Source organism: Bombus pyrosoma, linkage group LG8 (genome assembly GCF_014825855.1).
Source record: "Bombus pyrosoma isolate SC7728 linkage group LG8, ASM1482585v1, whole genome shotgun sequence".
NCBI classification, from domain to species: domain Eukaryota; kingdom Metazoa; phylum Arthropoda; class Insecta; order Hymenoptera; family Apidae; genus Bombus; species Bombus pyrosoma.
Window position 1 is genome coordinate 9,951,987 of NC_057777.1, and position 22,368 is coordinate 9,974,354.

Genomic DNA, 22,368 nt, shown 5'->3' on the forward strand with positions numbered 1-22,368 from the left:
CACGTATTAATGTAAAGTGGTTGAAGATATGTGAGAATTATTATTGTGTGTATTATTAGTGCATATTGTACTTGAAAATGTTCGACAAACAGAACTATATTTATGTATAAAAAAGAAAAATAACGGCAAATTGATTATAACACTGCTTGCTTAGGTACCATGCAACTTTTGTTTGAAGCATCTTTTTCGTATTGCAAATAATTTGCGAGTTATTTCAAGTCATTATGTAACGAAAGTTACACTGTATATGTAGCTTCATAAACTGCATTTGGGAGTTCATATTTGTATTTTTCTTGTCGAAATGGTTTTTTGAATTTTTCTATAGTAGACATATAACATGGAAGGTTTCGTACGATCATCGGATCATTCGCAGATATTAATCCACTAACTTACACTTTCTATTAGTAAAGTTGTTTCTTAATCATATAATAATACATTTTTTTGTAACATCGTATCTTATATTTTTAATACATTAAGATAACAGCAAGTCATAAAGCATCTGATTAATACTGATACACATTACTTGACGTATGCTAATGAGATTGATGTATGCCAGTTACAGGGGAAATCAGAATGGAAAATACTATTTTGAACTTAAACCAGGATTTCACAAAGATAGATATAAAATCTTATTAGAATTACACAAGAACTATTTACATCTCAAGGTTATATATCTATTTTACTTATCGTACATTATTGAAATCATAATTTAACATTATAATAGATAATACCGGTTATCAATCAAAATAATGTAATGAAACGTGTAGTATTGCGTAAAATAAAATTAGTTGTGATAGAAAATTTGCTAAGAACGCAGTCTTGTTAAATAAATTTCAAATATAATTACAACAGTGGTATAAACTTTGAAAAGTCGCAGAAGGTACGAAAAATTAAAATTAATCGACTTTTATCACTAGATTGCATATTTTTATGCAAAACCATATGTTTATAAACCCAATTATAATAATGATAGAATCCAGTAAATGTTATAAAGAACACTTTACTTTAGATATATATTTTGTATATTTGTATATACTTTTTGTATATTAAATATATTCTGTACATTTTTGCACGTTTGCATAAAAATCCGCAGACTAGTAAGCGTTGATCATTTACTATTATTAAATGACTATTATTTTTAAACGAAAGTAAAGTTCTAAAACAGGGACATTTAAAACCGCTTGTAAGATTTTCAAGGATGATTAACAGCTAAGTAGAAGGTGAGACTAAAAATAACACGGACATCGTTAATTATTAAACGCATTATAAATACTTGGATAAACTCCTTTCGAAACTTTAAAGCGATGTTAATTCCTATTCCTCCGTATCGATAAAACTTAAGTGGACCTCCGGCATTACGCAGACGAGGTACAGTGGACCGTAACTCGGCTTTAGAAGGTTCAAAGTAACCATTACGTAGAAACGTAAGTACATAATAAATACCAGAAAGGAATCCTAAGAGAAAATTTGCTGTAGCTTTCTCTGATTTGTGTAAGTAAATGTACTAATAAATATCCGACTAACTTTAGGTTGAAAGTTTCTAACGTGATTATATTTTTAATTTGTAACTCAGCCCTCTATTAGAATTTTTATTTTTATTAAATGAAATTTCAAATATCTAACTTAATAAATGATTTTATGGAATAATTTAATGCAATGGAGAATGTGATACGCATCTCAACTTTTTCTTATATTTTGGAGACCCTAGACCAATAAACGAATTACATAAGCTTGAATACGGCCTGGTTTATCTACCGTGTGTAAATATCTTTTCCTTCGGGAAAGGTTAATTAGTCAAGAGATAGTTAACTAAAGAAATAAATTTTTATTTATCTCTAAATATAATAGTTTAGATCTTTTAACTTTGAAACTCTCATTTTCTAGTTCTCTCAAAAAGTTTTTTTCTTAAAAATTAGTTTCTATAATCAAAGTTGTAATGTTTCTGTGTTGCATAGTGTTGAATGAAATTTTATTTTCGAAAATTCAAAGTGACATCATTCAATCTTTTAAAGGATCATTACCGAAATACTTTTATAAATATTTTTGAAAAATTTGGAAATTTTATAATTTTAACGTGCAGCAAGATATTCCTTTCATTCCAAAGAAAATACAAAGCAGAAAAAATTGATTGAATCCGATTTACTTTACACCATTATAAATTTACAACAAATATATTGTATGTTGAACAAATGAAACAAAACTAATTGGTAAAAATGCAATTAATTAGATCTAATTAAAAAGTAAAGATAAAATGTCAACTTTGTTTGGAAATGGTGATCTTTAAAAATTACAAATTAAATTTTCCATTCATTTTTCCATATTTACATCATTGAAAAAAGTACAATTCAATAATAGAATAGTACTTCTTTAATAATTAAATTACGACCCTGTGATTTTACGTTTCGTGTTAGAGCTAATCTTAAAACTAACCAAGGAAATTTCTTTACATATATTCTAATATTTATTATACTATACTTCCATTCTCTGATCCATTTCAAGAAGATGTTTCGTTCTTAATATCTTTCCCTCGTGATCTTTTCATGTGACGCATGAAAGCTTGGTGATCGTGGATTTAAATCCGATATCATTGACTGTTATTGAGCTGGCATGAGACAAGCGAAGCCTTTCAGAAATTTTTCAAGTTGCCTTTAGTGGCGATGGATCCGCGATAACGAAAAAGGAGGATGTCGTTCCGAGGGAAACCATCCTCGAGCCATCTTAGGGAAGTTTACAGCTGTTCGAGAATAGATCCTGTTGTGTTTCTATCGAAAACGTGCCTTGTTTTCTCAACAACTATTTTCTAGCGACCTGGTTAGTATCGACAAGAAAACGAGATATGGGTGGTTTAGGCATTTGCAATTTAACGAAGTACAAGATAGGATCAGATAGTCACTGTATTTTTATTCGCAGTTAAAATTACATTTGTGAACTTTTGTTTATTTTTCTTGGCTTGTGTATAACTTATACAGGTATATCTACATACTTAAACCAAACAGTGTGATTTCAATGATAACGTTAATTATTGATAGCTATTAATAAGTAGCTAGAAATCCAAAGACAGTTTTCTAAATATCTTATAAAATGATTTTCAACTTGAGAACAAAAATTATTCTATTATCACTTGGCATTCCATGCAAAATAAGATAAAAATGTTATTATATTCAATTCAACTGAATTCAAGATTTAGTACAATGGTTTTAGAGAAAACAGCTTTACTTGACCCATTTTATATATTCTTTAAATCTTATTTTGTTTTGTTGTGATATTTTATTAGTATACCGTCGCGAAATTTTCTGTAACAATCGAGATGGTCTATGTTGAACTATGAACAAAAAATCTGTATGCTTTCAAATACAATACAACAATAAACACATTATTATACGTAATAATATAAGTTTAGAGATTCACTGAAAAATCTCCTACATAAATATGGTATATACTGATTCTTTTTGCGATAAACGATTCATTTGATTTCATGTTGTATGAGAATGAAGTTCTTAATTATTAGTCTCCAGATTTTAGATTAAAACAAAAAATTGTACTTTTAAATCAAATTGTGTCTAAAATTTTATTTTAAATATTTCAAAACAATCTAAAAAATTCTAAGAACGAGGTCAAGCTATTTTTAAACTTATGCTTAGTCTTTCCAACGAATCAGTGAACCCATTTATTTCTAACGTAATAATAGTGTATTGCACAATTTCAGGAAATTCATTTAAATGATTATTTAAATTAAAAGACAAATTAAACATTAATAAATTATTAAAAAGTCTATTGAATTGTAATAACCATCAAATTTTCTCTTTTTCACGCTGCAATGTACAGTATAACGCATCAGCTAATCTAAAAACACATATAAAACACAAAAACCTGAATCTCTGTGTTCTAAAACTTTGATTAAAAAAATTTTGGAAGCCAATTAAAAACACGAAGAATAAAATGGCAAAGAAAGAAAGAAGAAAAACCGCCATTCATATTTTTTTCCAATCTCGCGCAGTGCACAATTTTTCTACATCACATTTTCGTTGCTATTTCAACGCCGCTGACAACCCCGTTTCCTTTGGGATACCGATATGAAAAATCGCGGTTTACGCGAAAACATTTGTACGTTTTACGCATCCCCCTCTCGCGAAGGGAATCCGATATCTGCATTTCGAATTCGAATGGCTCTTGAAATCTGCTTGACGATCGTTTGAAATATGCACAGCGCCATGTGCACGTAGTTTTCGAAATGGCGCGATGCCGCGGTATCGATCGGACGGAAATTCGGCTTCTCCCGCTCGTGCATCGCGTACAACTTCTGCGTTGGTTTGTTAGGAAGTGTGTCAACAGTCCGATAGCGAAGATCGATAGGTAATTACACGACTGTACGAAAATGAAAGGAATGTCGGAAAAAACTAACCTTTTCCAACCTGAATTATTTCTCTCAAATGAAAACTATTTTTTTTTCTTTTTTGCATATAAATCAGTCGATCACAAAAGTTTATATACACGCTTAAAATATAAGTTATTATAGGTAAAAATATTAGGCCGACGAATTTTGTTAACTCATCAAGATATATATTGTCAAGATGTGACACAATTTATTCATCTTTCTTGAGAATAAAGAAGCAAAAAAAAGAAATAAAATAAAATAAAATACAGTGTTGAAAATTACATACACCTGTTATATCTGCATGAAATCATAAAAATAGTGGATTTAATGTTATAATAATATTGAATAGCTCCGTTCCCCTTCGTTACGTGAACACCAATAATATAATGCTCTGCTATCTCCTTTGCGTTGAAAAAGTTATAGTTTTATCATTTCTCATGTAATTTTATGGCAATATTTTTATGAGATGTGTTTAAATTTTTTAAATTCCTTTTAATGATACATTAATAATAATTTTACTGCTATGCAAGTATGAATAATTTTGTGACGAAGTGCATTTTTAGTTTATTTGGTACGTCAGATACAGGTACAGATATGTAGATTTTCATAACCGATTATGGTTGTCCCTTGAATTTAGAAAATTAATTATAGCATTTTCTGATTTGTGAAAATGAATTTAATTTATTTTATCAAGTGATAACATTATATTAAATACTATTGAGTGAGAGATTATACTACTATTTCTGATGTGACACTATTTCTAGTGAATGAATATATGAACATATATCAATAAATGTATTGTCTAGAATAGTAAATAATTTGAAACTTTTAAATGTTATTAAAATTAACAACGCAATATTTGTACTCCTTTTTGAAATTGTTGGAAAATTCTATTTTCTGATTCTGTTATACGGTATATCTTTCATATTTTATACAATAATATCCCCTATTCAGTTTGGTACTAATTGAGTTATAATGAATACCTCATTGCAAAAGCATTTTGATGTGTGAATATTCTATTATATAAATGCCTATATTCTATCTATTTCTCAAACAGAAATATTCTATGCGGATTTCAATGGGTTGCAATGCCTATTATATCACCAGCATGTGTATATTTACTATGAAGATAACTATAACGGTTCATATGTAATAACATGTAGAATCTAACTATTGATTTAATTAAAGGGATTGGAAATGTAAATTACTATGCTCACGAATCAGTAATTACACAAAATATCAAAATAGAAATACATATTCTGTTAAAATATGGCGCACGGCAAGTGCCTTCATTTCAAGTTTTATTAAATATTTCGTACTTTATTCTCTTTTACAATATAAACAGAAAAATATACGAAAGTTATGATCCCAATGAATATGTGTAGCTGATGAAGTCAATTAAAATAATAGTTGAAAATTGTTACGTAATATTATTATAAGAAAAATTTGTTGTAAAAAATAATAAAAAATAGATATGTACATATAAAAGAAAGTTTTGAAAATCTATTAGTTATAATGTCCCTTTATAAAAATATTATATTTAAATAAAATATTTTACATAAAGATCGAATAATATTCGAAGCATCATCTTTTAGATAAAAATCGAATGATATTCAAAATAGCATCCTAGCTTCAATCAAGTAACATTTTAAACATTCGCTACTAAGTACAAAATTAATTTTCAAAAATTGTCGGGCCAAAATAGTTTTCACGTACCACATCGAAATTCATAAATCTATCTAAAAACTTCTCGTTTCGTCGTACATGGCCTGGTTTCCCATGAGACAATTTTATGACAAGAACTCTGATCAATGTATGTTTGTGGTTTATCGTTTCACACGCCCTATTCGAATTAACTGCGCTATCCACGCAGCCCTGTCAAAATTTCGGTGCTTTTGTCGCACCTGCAACGGGCAACCAACGGCGGAACCTCAAATTCCAAGTGAAACGACTCCATAATGAGCACGAACCGGCGAACAATAACGGCTCTAATGAGCGAACCACGGCACCGTTTCGACTTTGTCCTAAAAACGTGGCTCTCGCGGTTAATAGCCAGCGATAAGGCGGAATTATTTCACTTTGCCGTTTTCCACCGTTTAAATGCACGTTTCCCTGCCGAATTCGCGATAGGCAGACACTAAGTTTGTTTTTCTTTCGTTTTTTCGTCATTAGAATGAAGTCCATTGGCATTAAGGATAAAAAAAAGTTGCTTTGAAATGCGTATCTGAATAATTGTTACCCGAATAACACGTTTCCTTCGTTATTTTAGTTAGAAAATTGCATGGGTTAACAACTTCCATATAATAGCGTTAAACAAGAATGAGATTTAAAATTTTGTTACCCTCTTTTGCCTTGCGAATTCTTTTTCTTTTCTTAATTGATTGTTTACAAAAGTATTGAAATCTATAATGGATTATCAACTCCGAATATTCGAGCATTTATAGTATATTTAAATGTGCAAAAATGCACAGGATGTGTATCATATCCAAAAAGATGTAAAGTATTCAAAATGCTTGTAATATTTAGATGATGAAACAAGTCTTTATTTAGATTTTATTTCTTTTGCTACGTACATAAAAATATATAGTACAGTTATTAACGATGCGGCTGAAATCATCATTTGAATTTCGTAGTTTTTGGAAAAAATTATTAAGCACAATATTTTTTTTACGCCACTGTAACGGATATCTAAGTTCGATAATATTTTTTATACAACTTGGATTATATCTTCTTGTAGAGTGATTATTATTTTATTTTAATTTATATTCTATACCATTATTAACATTACTATCATCATTCTGTACAATTATCAGTATTATCAGTATTTCGTTCTGAAAAATATAAATAAAAGTTAAATGCACTAGAATGAGGTAATGTAGCTTAAAATATTTCAAATTGTCTAGCCACTCTTATCATTCAGTAATATAAATTAATTGAAGAAAGATAAAAATACAATATTTAATATTTTCCAGTAAAGATTTTATCAGGACCTGTAAATAGAACAATGATCGTAAAAACATTAAACTTTATTAATTATTTATCATAAAATATTAACATTCTAACACGTCACACTACCATTTAGAACTACAAATGTCGATGACTTAAGTATAAAACTTGTGCGAAATAAAAATGGCATGTACAATTGATCACATTACACATTACACACATATATATGTACATAAAATATAAATCAAAAGTATAAAAATTATTTTTGATTAATATGGAAGAAGGTGACATTTCTAGAAATCCATAATTGTTATATAGCAAAAAATTAAATGAGATATTGTAATGTGTTGAAAAAGTTGAATATGGTAGGTGGATGAATATTTATACGGTCGACTGCATAAACGAATACATAGTTTAAGAAAGAAGATGTTTATTCATGTACTTTATTATATTTAAATTCCATATAATGTATCGTATATGTATGTCATATATATATGTATTGTAAGTCCATAAAATTATTATTTGTTTATTTCGATAATTTTCTGCTAATATTCTAGTTAGGAAATTCCACTACGTTCTTCATTAACCTTCTCAATCCTCAACCAAATTTTTCCTCTGAATGCTCTAGTTCTAAACACATTAAATTACGTTGCATCATAGGGCTGTCACATTCCAGCAACTTCTAACAAACGTTACTCGTAAATTGTTTATAGATAATAAACCATGGAATACAAATTACTAAATACTCGGAAAATTAAACACTCTGAAATAAAGTCACCTCATTCAAAATAGGATATTTAATATTTCACGGCGAGAATTTTATACACAATGAATACCACGCAACTGAAATAAAATATAACTTGAAAACGATTAAAGATAGAAAAAATTTTTACTAAACAAAATTAAAAGATTTCATATGGCGCATCGTGATCATTTGAGCAATAACAGCGTTTTAATCTTCATTTTTTAAAATAAAACTATAAATCTTTTTATACACCAATCGATATGTATTTTAATTTTCTATATGAAAATGTTTAGTTCAAAAGATATCTCAATTTCAATTTCATCAAATTGAATATATGAAAGGTAAAGAAAATATGAATACGAGAGATTTTATAAAATTATAGTTAAAATATCTTTCAAATTAATCAATCTTTTATTTAACCGCCTTAGCACTTTTTTGTATAGAATACAGAGATTCATTGATTGTATGCGTAAGCAATTCATAGTTCCATTTGAAAAAATATGGATAATCTTAAAATATTCAAAACGCCACTACTTTCGGAGTTGACATCTACATTAGATTATACCTATATCATTCGGAACTTTTTAATTTTGCCTAATGAAATTATGTTATCCTCTACCGTTACAGAGCTACAGCTTTCCCCGAGTAAATCAGGCTCCGGTCCAATAAAGTCGAAAGATAAATTAAATATAAAGTTCCGATACTTTACAATATCATTTAAATTAACGTATCGTACCTTTCATCAACATTTTTAGCTGCAGATCAATTATTCTCAACCCTTGTTTTAAACATATTAAATTCTATTATACCGGGAGACTGTGTATTTACGCAACTTTTAACGAACGTTCCACTCAAATTGTTTATGAAAACTGGACAACGGAGGGGGAAAATCCAATCCGGTGAATTCATTAACAGGTTGTAGGTATCGTTTTAAAGTTTTCGGTTTCGCCTATATTGGCAAACTGTTAGTTGTGCATAACACCAAACTCTGTTGCAATATTGAAGTTGTAACGCAACTCCAACATTAGTTTGTGCCCGTAGCCATTTAATAATTACGTAATAAGACGAACTTAATACGAGAAAACATGAGCGGCGTATTAACAACGAGGGTTGAATATCATCTTCGTCCGCCATACTAAAACTGAAATCTTATTACGGTAAAGTCGTGTGAACGACAGTGAAGGTGAAATGCGCGTGTAGAATTATCTTGTAACTGTTTTACGGGTTACGCATGCTTTGCGCTCTGTAATCTCTTTACTCTTTATGTGAAACTGTAGGTGTTGATTAATGTGGAAGGATTATTTAAGTAGGAACTTCTTCGACAAAGGTTCTTTCCCTGACAGGAATCGATAAAGGTTTCATTTATTCTCTTTAATATTTGGTGATTTTATTATTATACATTTTATTATGATGATATTTTAATTCACTTCTATAAATGGGTATATCAAGAATATCAAGATGAAATGTATTAAATATTCATATCTAATTTATAAATTATTTTAATTTTTTATTTCATATTAAATTTTATATTTTTTAATATGTGAATTAATTTTGTTAACATGTGCATACAATACTATTGAATATTAAAAAATAATTGAATGAAGCACTTTCCGATTATCTAGAATGATGCCACTGATATGATATAATGATACTAACGGTGTCACTAAATTTATCAAGTTTATTTCTTCCCAGCGCGAGAAATCTCTCCAATACTTCAAGATTAATACTGCAATAAGGGCATACTTAGCAGTTCACCTGTTAATTGAATCTTTCAGAACCTAAATCAGAAACTCCCCTTAGGGAGTTTAATAACTAGAGTATAATACAGGTGAATTAATTCACTTTAGCTCATGCAAATACGACAATGTATTTTTCGTGCAGACAATGATATTCTGTGACGATACCATGTAATCACGCGTTGAAAAATCTACCTAATCTAAATTTATGTCAATCTATGTAAGAAGATAATCAAATTCAGAATATTATCAATTTGCGTAATGATTTAGTTTGTTCGTGCTTCAGTTACAATTTTACATATAGATAGCATCAAAATAAATCTTATGATAATTCGTTCTCAATATACTATGGATATTTCTGCATTTACGTGAAATTGAAATGTGAAAAAATACACAGAATGTGCTTAATATAAAAAATACCTAAACAAAGTGTTCATTATAATATTTACGGAGCGGCACGAATTTTGTTTACAATTGTTTAAAAAAATATGAATTTGCATAGACATTCCCAGATTAGTCGTGAGTAAGTTATCGTGCACATCTTTTTAACATAATACGAAAAACTAAAAAGTCATCCGTCAAGTCTTATATACTGTAGTATAGTAATATCAGACCAAATACATTGACATTTTACTAATAAAAGCTAAATACAACTACTACAATAGAATTTTCTGAACACCTTTTATCCAAATATTCTTTTGTTCGAATACTTGATTATCCGAACGATATCGGCTCAGTAAAAGGAAACAACTATTCCAACCATACTGAACTATATCATATGTACTCTCTGCACATTTCTCGATCAAGCTATCGTTTTGTATTCATCATAAGATACGTAAGTGACGAAGAAATTAGTCACAGTATTAAAGAAAAATTGAACGATACCGAAAACAGCGCTGATTTGTGAATCAAAAGCGTTCGTAGCAACAGAAACAACCAGTAGATGGTATGAAATACAGAATAGAAGGAAAGTAATCCCGTAAAAGAGAAGTTTGTAATTTGTCGTTTCAAAGAGACTGGGAAGCTCATTAGAAGATCAAAAAGAAAATGATTCGACGCTTCCAAATTAAAGCAAATATATAAAATATACGTACTTCAAATACAGAATTTTTATCTACCTTTTCATCTTTGATCTTATCTCAGGCAATCACATATAATTGGTAGATATTGATAGTATATATAATATATCAAATATATATATATATACATCGAATTTACTTTCAATACGAAAAATTGATTGCATACATACAATTGCTTGCAAAAATTGTATACTTTTTATGAACATAATAAATATGTGTGTTATGCAAAATATTTTTGAGTTTTATTAGTGTTGTAATGACTCTCAACTTGTTGTTCATCATTACTGTAACTAGTAAAAATATTAACGATTCTGAAAATATATACACAAGTTGCAAGATATTTAATCCATACATGTTTTGCAGAGATTACAGAAGTGTCAAAACAGGCAGTCATCCAATGATATCAATGTTCAGTAGGACCATTTCTAATATTATATGCTTAAAGTTAACGACTATTCATACTGTATATCTACTAAGTTTTTACTAAATATAAGTTTACAGTAAATATCTTGCAATTTTTGTATATATCATGAGGTTGGATTTAAATTTTGTCAATATAATCATTGCAATCGCATTTCATTACGATGTTAATACAATTTTAAATTATTTTATGTAACATGCACAATATAGACATAAGAGTTTCCCGTGGCAAGTGTACGAATTCTTTTTCGAACCACTGTATGTTCATTATATTACGTTTGCGTTTGCACAAAGTTCTACAGCACTTCTATAAGATTTTTCTTAAAGTTTCAAGAATTTTTCCAGAGAGAAATATATTGAATCACGCATTTATGGACAATAAGAAAAGGAAGATAGTTGTCCATAACTTAGCTTCAGATAGACTTATTACATGTAGACTGATAGACCAATATTTCGGCTTTTTTCCGCCATTCCAGCTGCACGTCCAACTTACTTGCGACCGGTGAACGCAGGACATCCGGCAGATATGAAGTTTGTCATGGACACTCGTGCTGCGATATTATTCTTCGGCGATAGAACTCGCCAGAGTCCATTCGCGATATTTTCAAGGGGAAATGCGGTAGCGGAAGTGTCGCTCGTGAAACATGGACACTTTATTCCACAACTTCGAGATGTTGAACGAGGAAAATATTCGAGTCGTCGTTGAATTTAGAAATAAGGGTGAAGGAATGAAATATACAAATCTTTGGTGAATTTAGAAACAAGTTTCAAGGAGGAAGACAATTTAAATCTTCACTAAATTTGAAAATCGAGAACGGGAAGATTATTCGATTCATTGTTGAGTCTGGAAATGAAGTTAGACATTCAATTGCCACTGGATTTAAAGAGAAAGTTGAATGCAGAAGATATACGAATTTTGAAAGTCGAAATTTGGACGAAGGATATGTTCGTCGCTAAATTTAATGATGAAGTTAAATAAAAAAATAGTTGAATCGTCGCTAAATTTAAATATGGGGATCAAGGACAAAAATATTTGAATCATCGTTGAATCTGAAAATACGTGAGGATGAAAAATGAAAAAATTCGAGTCATATAAGTCGCTAGATTTGGACAAATAGTAGTTAAATCTTTCCGCGTTATTAAGAGGCAATCACGTTTGCTTCAAAAGCTGAAATTTCCTTTTTTTAAATTTTTTTCTCAAAGTTTGATATGTATGGAATATTGTTGTAAAAGGGTATTTTTAAATTGGCGAGATTACAACACAGAATACGAGTGTACTGTTTTATTTTAGAGAAAGATTAACTTGAAACTTTAAGCGCATTTTTCTCACAACTATGTTTTTCGACCTTGCACCCAGTAGATCTCTGAAACCCTTAATTCGATTAACTTGACATTTTTACACATTATTTTGCGTTACATTACCTACAACGTAGCGTAATATTTGTTTGATATCTTAATCTGTTGAATTTTTATGAATGTTTAAAGCTAACTTTTTTCAGCAAAAAATAAAATTTTGTCTTTAGCAAACCGCCATTTCCTCATTTTTCAAAATTAGAAAGATCGCACGTTACATTGAAAATAATATATTTTTGTATAAGCTAGCACAAACATTTTTTATTTTTTTCAATCCACATTTGCCGCTGGTTATAAGCAAACAAGGTACCGCTGGATATAGAGTCAGTTAATGTTGCACCACTCCGTCACGTTGTAATTTTATGTACGAGAAAGTATATGAACACAGAGTTAAAATACTCTTTAAAGTTTCTTATAAAAATCTTGATCCTTTAGCAAATACTTGTAGGTGAAAAAAAATTACTATTTTTTTAGGTCTCCAGGGTTGCATATTCCTTTTAAATGAGGAAATTGAATTGATAATAACTTTGGAAGCAAGAAATGAAAATATTTAAATAGATATAGAATTCGAAAGTTGGAGGAAGAGAATATCTGTATCAGGAACTAAATAGGAACAAAACAAAGTTTGAAATTTGAAATGGTTCTAAATTAGGAGATACGATTGAATGGCGAAAATATTGGAATTGTCGCTTTAAAGATGAAGTTAAAGAAAGTATATGTTTTACTCGTCTCTGAATTGAGAAGTAAAAATTAAGAATGGAAATGTATGAATGGCCACTGAATTTCAAAGTACGAAAAATTCAAATATTTGAATCATCGTTGAATTTAGAAGTAAGGGCGAAGAATTTAAATATTTGAATCGATATCAAAGAGTGACCTAAAAATGTGAGGAGTTTTCGCCCGTTTCTTTCACCATTTCGCTTTCACCATTTTGCAACTAAATTTTGTGTCAAAGGATACCTTATGGAGAGACATCGGGCACCACAAATTTTCAAATTGAATTAGTTTTAAAATTGATTAGTTTTTAAGTTATAGGACGTCCTATGTGTAAAAATTCATTAATGCTCATACATACGATCTGCAGATTCTTATGTCAGTCTGATTATTTAAAACATTGTTCTCAGAGATTTTTCCAACTGCTAACAGTGCATTTGAACTTAGATTTTCAAAATTCACAATGGCCGATTCAATATGTTTAACGATATTATAGGAAATATGAATATATTGTACTATTGTACATGTTGCAATGTGTATGTCGTTTGTTGATTGTCGTCGAAACCATGGAGATACATATAAAGATAGAGTACGCAAGTATATGTTACCATGTAGGTGAATGCGATATGGGAATAGAAAGAGAACGCTGCATAGAGGCGTCCTTTCTACCCTTGTTTAATGAGGAATACACACTCACGCCGTTCATTGATCGTTGTTACACTAACATACTTACTATACGAATGCGGGCGCGTTGTTAGACAAGAATACAAGTGGCCTCTGTGCAGCGTTTTCTTTTTATTCCTATATTATTTTCTTAGCTCGCTCACGCGCTCTATTTTTGTATGTCTATGGCGGAAACGCATATCTTGACCCACGATGCGAACGCCGGCCTCTACAGCGGACTGGTTGGTGACAACGAATCTTCCCGACGAGAGAAGGTCCGGAGAGGTAACGAGTGGAGCAAAAAAGAATTCTGCGACATTCTGTGGACAATTCGCTTAGCGATTAGACGCCACGCATCCAGCAATTCCATAATAAAATTGCATTTCACACTTTTTTACAATATATTTAAAAGACACCTACTACAACGATATTTATCTTTCCTGGTTCTGATCCTTGGAGATAGTGATGGATACATTACGATATTCGAAATAAGGAGAAGGATTCGAAATAAGAATCCCATATCCAAGGATTCATCACAACTGTCATTATTTGTACGCGATGTGACTGTAACAGCTAATACTTCGCACACCACTTTCGTATGTGCAGTAATATGCACTCTCCGATTGATTCTTGTCGGTTTTAACTATATCGGCAAGCATGAAAATGTGCTGATAACTTCCACTATAATAAAACAATTATTATTCAATAAAATAAATTATTACTAAAGCAATAGATATTACATATTAATATTAATATTATTAATAATATTATACTAATATCGAATACAAAATTTACTTTATAAATTTTTACTTTACAAATAATTAAATGAAAGTATTATGAAAATTAGAACATTTTTTGACATATGGATTGTTACAGTGAATCTGCCGTTGCAGATTTTGAAGATATAAACTTAAATTCGTTGTTAGTCGTGATCTAGTTGCTATAGCATACAGACATGTGTTCTGCGAGTTTATAAATAGCGAATGTATGTATATTACCATTAGATAAGGACAACTGCAACTGTATTGGGAATCGAAAATTGAACAAGATAATGCATTAAGTTACTCGATAAGATGTAGCGATTTTTCTCTTTAATCGGTCATACCGGTCTCGAAGATGGCTTTAAACGAAGATGACTTAAACAATCAAGACATTCCCCAATCTTCCAGCCAAGCAGCATGCCACCTCCGTAGTACAAAGGTGACTGAATTAAAGAATTGTTTAAGAATAAACAAAAAGAAGTCCTGAACGCACAGGAAAGCATGGAGGGCTCAGAGATGATCCTGCAATAGATGCGATAACAACTCCCAATAAATTTGCATTATTAGACACATCAGATCGAAAGACCACCACAGAAAGAAATTTTAGCTCCTCTAATATATTTTGATGGCGTCATTGACGTACAAACGATGATGGAAACTCTAGAAAATGTCATCAACAAAGACAATTTCAAGTAGAGGGTAAATAATGACCAGGTTAAGATAATACCAGTCAACTCTGATCCATGCCGAGAAATAACAAAACTTTTAAAAATGCAGAATGCAAACTTTTACACGTTTTAACTAAAATAGGAGAGATCCTTTTATGCAGCTTTACTCAACTTACAACATTCAGCAAACGTGAAGGAACTAAAGGAAGAATTACTGTGGCATAGATTCGAAGCAACCGATATTAGCAATATAGAAAAGAGAATTACACAAAACACTTTGTCCTTGTTTTTTATAGATCTGAAGCAGGAGACAAATAACGAAACTGATTATGACATTGGCCGACTTATGAACTCCATGGTTAATATCGAATCACCGCATAAAAATAATTCAGTGGTGTTAAAGATATAGGTATATTCAGAGATACTGTAACCATCAATTTCTCAGTGTAAAATGCACAATCATACACCCGAAAACTAAATACACAAAACCAGGAGATACTCCTGCAAAACGCATTCGTTGCGGAAGTGACAATTTGGTAAATTGCAAAGGCTGCCCAGCACATAAATAATTTCATAGAAAAACGTTCCCTAAAGTCGGAATCAAATACAACTTAAATCTCAGGTTTTGTCTCTCCTTTTGCCTCCTACTCACAGGTAGCTCTAGTACACTTTTACATGATGGTACTAACGATATTCATACAACTAATGTGCAAACTACAGAAAACTTCAACAGACTAAAGGTTACGCTAACGGATTAGCTCAGCATAAAACTCTAATCGACTAGTTTTATTTTATTTCGATAATGTTGAACTTTTAACATATCACATTAATATGAACACTTAACGTTTCAATAATGGCATTAGTATCTTTAAAATCGAACGAAGATATAGTTGCTGCAATGTTGAGATCCGTTCTTCTATTCCTAAACTAGAATATGTAATCTGACATGAGTACCCGGACGTTGTGGAGAAAAGAGTCGAAGGAAAAAGAAAATTACGGAGGTTATGGAAAAACCGTAGATACCCTGAAGACAAGTAGAAACAGAACAGGACAATCAGAAAACTCAAAAAATTTCTCCAAAATTTAAAAAATGATTGTTTCCAAAGATGCTCGGAGAAGCTGTCTTCTACATTTGATGCAAATTACTCTCTTTGGAGAGTTGCCAAGAGATTCACTTGAACTCAACAGATAATCTATCCTGTTCGTTCTCCACATGGTGGTTGCGCAATGAGTCCCACAGACAAGAACAATCTATTCGCTTTTTACCTAGCTACTGTATCCAAACCGTTTCCTCACAAATCCACTTCTCGTGAAACCAAAACATTTACATATTTCCAACCGCCATGTCAAACCTCTTCTATTAAACTATTTTTACTCCAAGAAATCAAAGCAACGATTGACAAAAACCTAAATCGGAAGGAAGTTTCAGGACACGATTTGGTAAGTGATGAAGTGATCAAAGAGTTACCAAAGAGAGGGTTACTTGTTACATGCATATTTAATACTACTTTTTGTATTGAATATTATCCGTTCTTACGCAAACTGTCAATTATCACACGTATCCACGGACCAGGAAAATCTGTACTTTAAGGAAATGGAATCATACTAATCAATTAACCTATTGCCAATTCTATCTAACCTTCTTGCAGAAATGTTAAACAAACGCTTACATACTCTACTGGAAGAGGCAATGATGACTCATCATCAGTTCGGATTTTGGAAATGACATTCAACAACAGAATAAGTACATCGAATTACACCTAATATTTAGTCGGAAATTGGAGAAGAAAGAATATCGTGCAAACAATTGTTCGACAAGGTGGATTATTATACAAGCTCAAAAAGATATTGCCTCGTTGCCTTACTATTTAATATGCATTCTTACTTAAACAATAGACAATTTGAGACTTCCCTATTGACACTGCTGTATCACAGGACAGTGTCCTTGGACCACTCTTATACTTCTAAACTATATATCTATAGGGCAGACTAACCCACTATAACCAACACTATCACAGCCACATGTATTGGTGACAAATAAAGATATATGATAATAGAGACGATGAAAAAAAATGATAATAAAGTTCATGAAAATCCCTAAGTACCTTCTACAGCTCTTCAAAAAGCATCTAAACAATATCGAGAAGTGGTTCCATAAATGGCGCATCAAATGGAAGCAAATTTACGGATATTACTTTCACCTTATGTAAACGCGCGTGTCTACCGGTAACATTGAATAACACAGAAATCCCTGCTAAACACGCGATAAAGTACCTGGGAATGCCACTACACAGAAGATTAACTTGGAAATAGCACATCAAAACCAAAAGCACCTTCTTAAAAGGAAGAGTGGGACAGTTCTATGGCCCCTACGTAAGCGTTCGAAGTGATCCCTAGAAAGCATCTCATCTTATATAAAGTCACTGTAAGAGGTGTATGGATCTATGGGACTCAATTGTAGCACACAGTCAGCAATTTTAACATTGAGTTCGTCTAGGGATCTCAGCCAAAAGCATTGAGGTTTATCAATAATGCCCCTTGATACGTAATCAATGAAACTATACTACAGAGACTTAAAAATACCTACAGTTAAAGAAGAAATATCGAAATTCAATAACGTTCATTGGTCAACACACGCTTGACCAATTATACCAATTTTCTAGTCCCAGTTTCTTAATAGAGCAAAATCGAAAACTAGAAAGACGCTATACATTGTATCTACACAACAAATTAAACTAACAAAGGATTCTACTAAATCTACTAAATCTATCTATTAAACATACTAAGATATATATTAAAATGAAGTAGCTTCATTTTGAGGTTACATCTCATGCTATAGTAGCACGATATCATAATTACTAAAAATTATCTGTGAGAATTGACTGTAATACCTTTCCTGTTTAGAAAGGAAATTCATTGTTAACTGTTGGCAAAACCACTGCCAACAATTTCTAAAGTTATTAAACTGATCTCAAAGTTCGTACATCCAAGCCTATGATCTAAGTTAATGAATCTTCACATTTTTGACCATCTATATCTCAGAAACTAATTGTCAGCTCAATCTGAAAATTAGTGGTGATTGATGTCTCATCATAAGGTATTATTTGGCACAAAATTTAGTTTCAAAATCGTGGAACTAAAAACAGGCGACTTGTCACTCTTTAGAAATAAAGATAGAAAATGCAAATATTTAAATTGACGTTGAATTTGGAAATAGAACTGAAAAGCATGGAAATTTTAATATGCAAAGAAAAATGGAAAAAGAAAATATTTAAATCTTCGCTAAATTTAAAAACAAATTTTGATAAAGAAAACATCCCAATACCTTTAAATTGAGAAAAGACCGCATTAATCTAAAGTTTAAAGATAGGATGGTACGGATAAACAGAAAATGGTGAAGAAGGGATGTGGTTCGAGGAATTGGAAGTTAGACTTACTTCTTTATAGTGTTGGTTCCTTAATTTATGGCGGATGTTTGCTGGTGTTACGGAAGTAAGAATGTGGTTAGGTTGAGAAATTAACGGGATGATTCAGATCAGGAAGTTTAGAAAGAGCGGACTTAGAAAGTTAGAAAAGGTCACGATGTTGGAAAGGCAAATAAGTCACATGTTAGATGAGATTAAGATATATTTTATGAAAAAATAAAAAAAAAGATAAAAAATTGTAAATTTATCGAATTGATAAGTTCAAAAAGTAACAGAATTTCAAAAAATAGAAGGTTAAATGTTTAGATAAATGAAGAAATAGAATTTCATAATTATGTAAACAATAAATGGAAAATTAGGAAGATATTCAGAATTATCCAAATCAACTTACATTAAACGCTGTGAGTTTATAATGAAATCCCAGAGTGAATCCTAAAAATAAAAATATGAAACATTAAAACTAAGAAAATTATATGACTAAAATATTGAAAAATAGGAAACTGAGAGAATTATATAAAGTTAAATATATTTTTCTCTAATAGTTGCATGAATAATTATATGTATAGGTTATTCAGTTAAAACCACAAGTCGAGTTTTAAAATTTTTAAAAAGATTATTCTGTTTCACAATCTTTAGCAATTTTATTTTATTAATTTTAGTTAAATTATGTAAAAGAGAAATTAAGATTAAAGTATGATCTGGCAAAGTGCTTAATCGGAAATAAGAGAATTTAGGTCATTAAAAACGTAAAAATAGAACATACAATTAGAGAGAAAGAAATGTAAAATTCCACAGGAAATTAAGACTAAACTAGCTGAAACTGGAGCATTAAGATAATACAAAATTTGGAAGTTGCTTAAAAGCAAATTAAAAAATTGATAACATATCAAATTCATAAGAGAGGTCTTTAATTTTACACCAAACACGTATTCGCCCTCAAATAATATCGATTGCCTTCTAGAAATAACCGTACGATGGAAAACAAAGATTCAGGTACTGATTAGCCAAATATAGACGAAAAAATATTGACATAGAACGTGATTTTCATCCGATAAGTGATGCAACGATCAGCACCTTGAACCGTGACAATGAACCAGTCATATGGTCTCTTGGCAGTGACACAGTACGCTTGTTAAGTTACGCTTAATTAATGCCGCACGTCGCGCTGTTATTTATCTATCCATAGATCAGTGATTCCGCATGTGTTGTCGAGGCCAAGCAAATAGCATTCAGCGCATGGAAAAATTATAACCGTGTCATGTTTCTGTGTAAACAAATATAGTTAAGATGAAGATAAATTACATTTATCAAGAAGTGTAGTTTTCTAAGCCTTAGAATAATTAAGGATTTATTTAAAAAAATTTGGTTAGTAATAACAATTACGAAACAAGCAGGAATTAAGAAATTGAAGACAAATATTTACTTATAAATCCCTAACGTTACGTTTTTTTAATTATTATTTTCATTTGTATTTTTTCGTACCAATTTGTAGATTTATTTTTTGAACAAATCAGAAGGTAGCAAAATGAAAACAAATATAAGAATAAATATAGTTTCTAAAAACAGAATAGTTACATGATATTGTTTGTTATTTATCTATTGGTATATTTGATTATCGATTATTGAAAGTAATTGAATTGAGTTGCCGCAATAGCGAGGATATGATGATGGAAAGGCAAAAACAGAATGATTTGAAAGAAGAAGATGTTTTCTTATTTTCGCAAATATTCTTACACAAATGAATTTGTGATTCCACTTAATAGAATACTACTATGGAATATAAATGTATACTTCTAAACGTAAGTATAATATGTTGTTTATAACGTTTATATAATTACAAGATAAATAATTAAATAATTTCGATTCTAAACAATTGTGCACGATTAAGGATTTGTCCGAAAAACTTGAATTAAAAGTGCAGATATGTCTTATAAATTTATAGCATCAGATACACGGAACACATAATAAACATAACTACATAAAAATTACAAAAACATTTTCCTATTTTTATATTTTTTTTTCAGTTTTTTGACCTGAATCATTTAATACATAGCAGTAAATTATTTTCAATTCATAAATTGTAAACTTTCTTTGACTTCTGACATAATTTTATAAAGTTTCATTGTTTCTCAGAGAATGAAAACATATTTCCAGAATATTGTATATCCAACCGCATATATCGTTTTTTATTGTATATCCAACTGCATATATCTTTTATATCTAAGAATATTCTCGTTTAGATTTTATGGTTGTTGATGTGAAATTTATGTTTTGTGCTTAAAATTCCCAAATGGCGACATTAAAACAGCTAATGTTTAATAATAATTAGTTTAATATCTATATTATTTTAATTTTTCCCAATCTTTTTCAATTTTCTACTTTTCAATAATAATTAACGTAAGATTTTGGAGTGTATATGCTTGTTTCTTTAATGTAGTTTATTGTATTCCTTATGTGATCCTGTGATGTTAGAATTGTGCGCATTAATCATCAATTTTCACCTGTTTGTGAATAATTTTATATATCGCTTGCAACTAAGAATTTTTTTCTATCATATATGATATTTATTTTTGAACTTGGTTAATTTGAAATTTGTTAAATATCAGATACTTCATATGTTACATAACTATACTTTGGATGTTTATTCAAATTTATATCTTTGCGAATATAATAAACTAAAGAATTAATTCTAGATTGTATTTTTCTGATCATATTATGGGCATATAATAATTGTCTACTAGTATTATAAATAATCGTGTGTTATATTATAATAACACAATCGTATTATATTATAATATTATAAGCAAATATGTTAAATGTTTTATATATTTTTGCATATTATATGCATTCTACGCATTTCTCTTCATTTTCTTCATTTTGTTTCATTTTCTTCGTTGTACGTGATTTACTTCAAATTTTCCACAAATGCATAAAAATGTGCACTTTAGTTATACTCAAATATTTAATTTTTTAACATTTGCACATCTTTCATCTATAACATTTCGGAATTTCAATTCGGAAGAAAACCTTTACTCGACAAAAATTCGTTGTACTGATAGGAATCTTTCAATTTGTGCGGTTTTGTGACGCAAGGCTCCATAGGAACGGGCCAGAACTTCGGTGGCCAGCAATTAAATCTTCCTGAGACCGAAATTAACGATCGCGAGGCAGAAAGTGGCGCTGGTTCGCCCATTGGTACATGGGAAAAAGTCACCATTACGGTTTCGTGTTAAATGAGCTGGGAATAAACGGTTAATTAGACTTCGATTAATTCTTCGCCCGCTGGTTTACAAAGTTCTGCCGGGCAAGTTACTTAATCACGTCACGTTACGTGAATAAAACGCGTTTTACGTGGAATTATGATGAGAATCTGACTTTGTTGAAACAATGACGAGCGAGGAAAAATTCCAGCACGTGGGATGTTGAATAATTGTTGTATCTTTAGTGGAAAATCCGACGGAGTGGTGTGAAGTAAAGAACAAA

General features: G+C 30.4%; 1 protein-coding gene across 11 annotated transcripts in view; it reads right to left on the reverse strand.

Moving 5' to 3' along the window:
- LOC122569956 (octopamine receptor beta-2R-like) overlaps positions 1 to 22,368 on the reverse strand; it is a 172,310-nt gene that overhangs the window by 50,525 nt on the left and 99,417 nt on the right. For 8 of the 11 annotated variants that reach the window (XR_006317636.1, XM_043731658.1, XM_043731661.1 and 5 more), the window contains one exon: positions 19,277 to 19,317. The exons of the other annotated variants lie outside the window; for them this stretch is intronic. The gene's annotated coding sequence lies outside the window, so the exon portion shown is untranslated. The remainder of the gene's footprint in view (positions 1 to 19,276; positions 19,318 to 22,368) is intronic. 11 annotated transcript variants of the gene reach the window in all.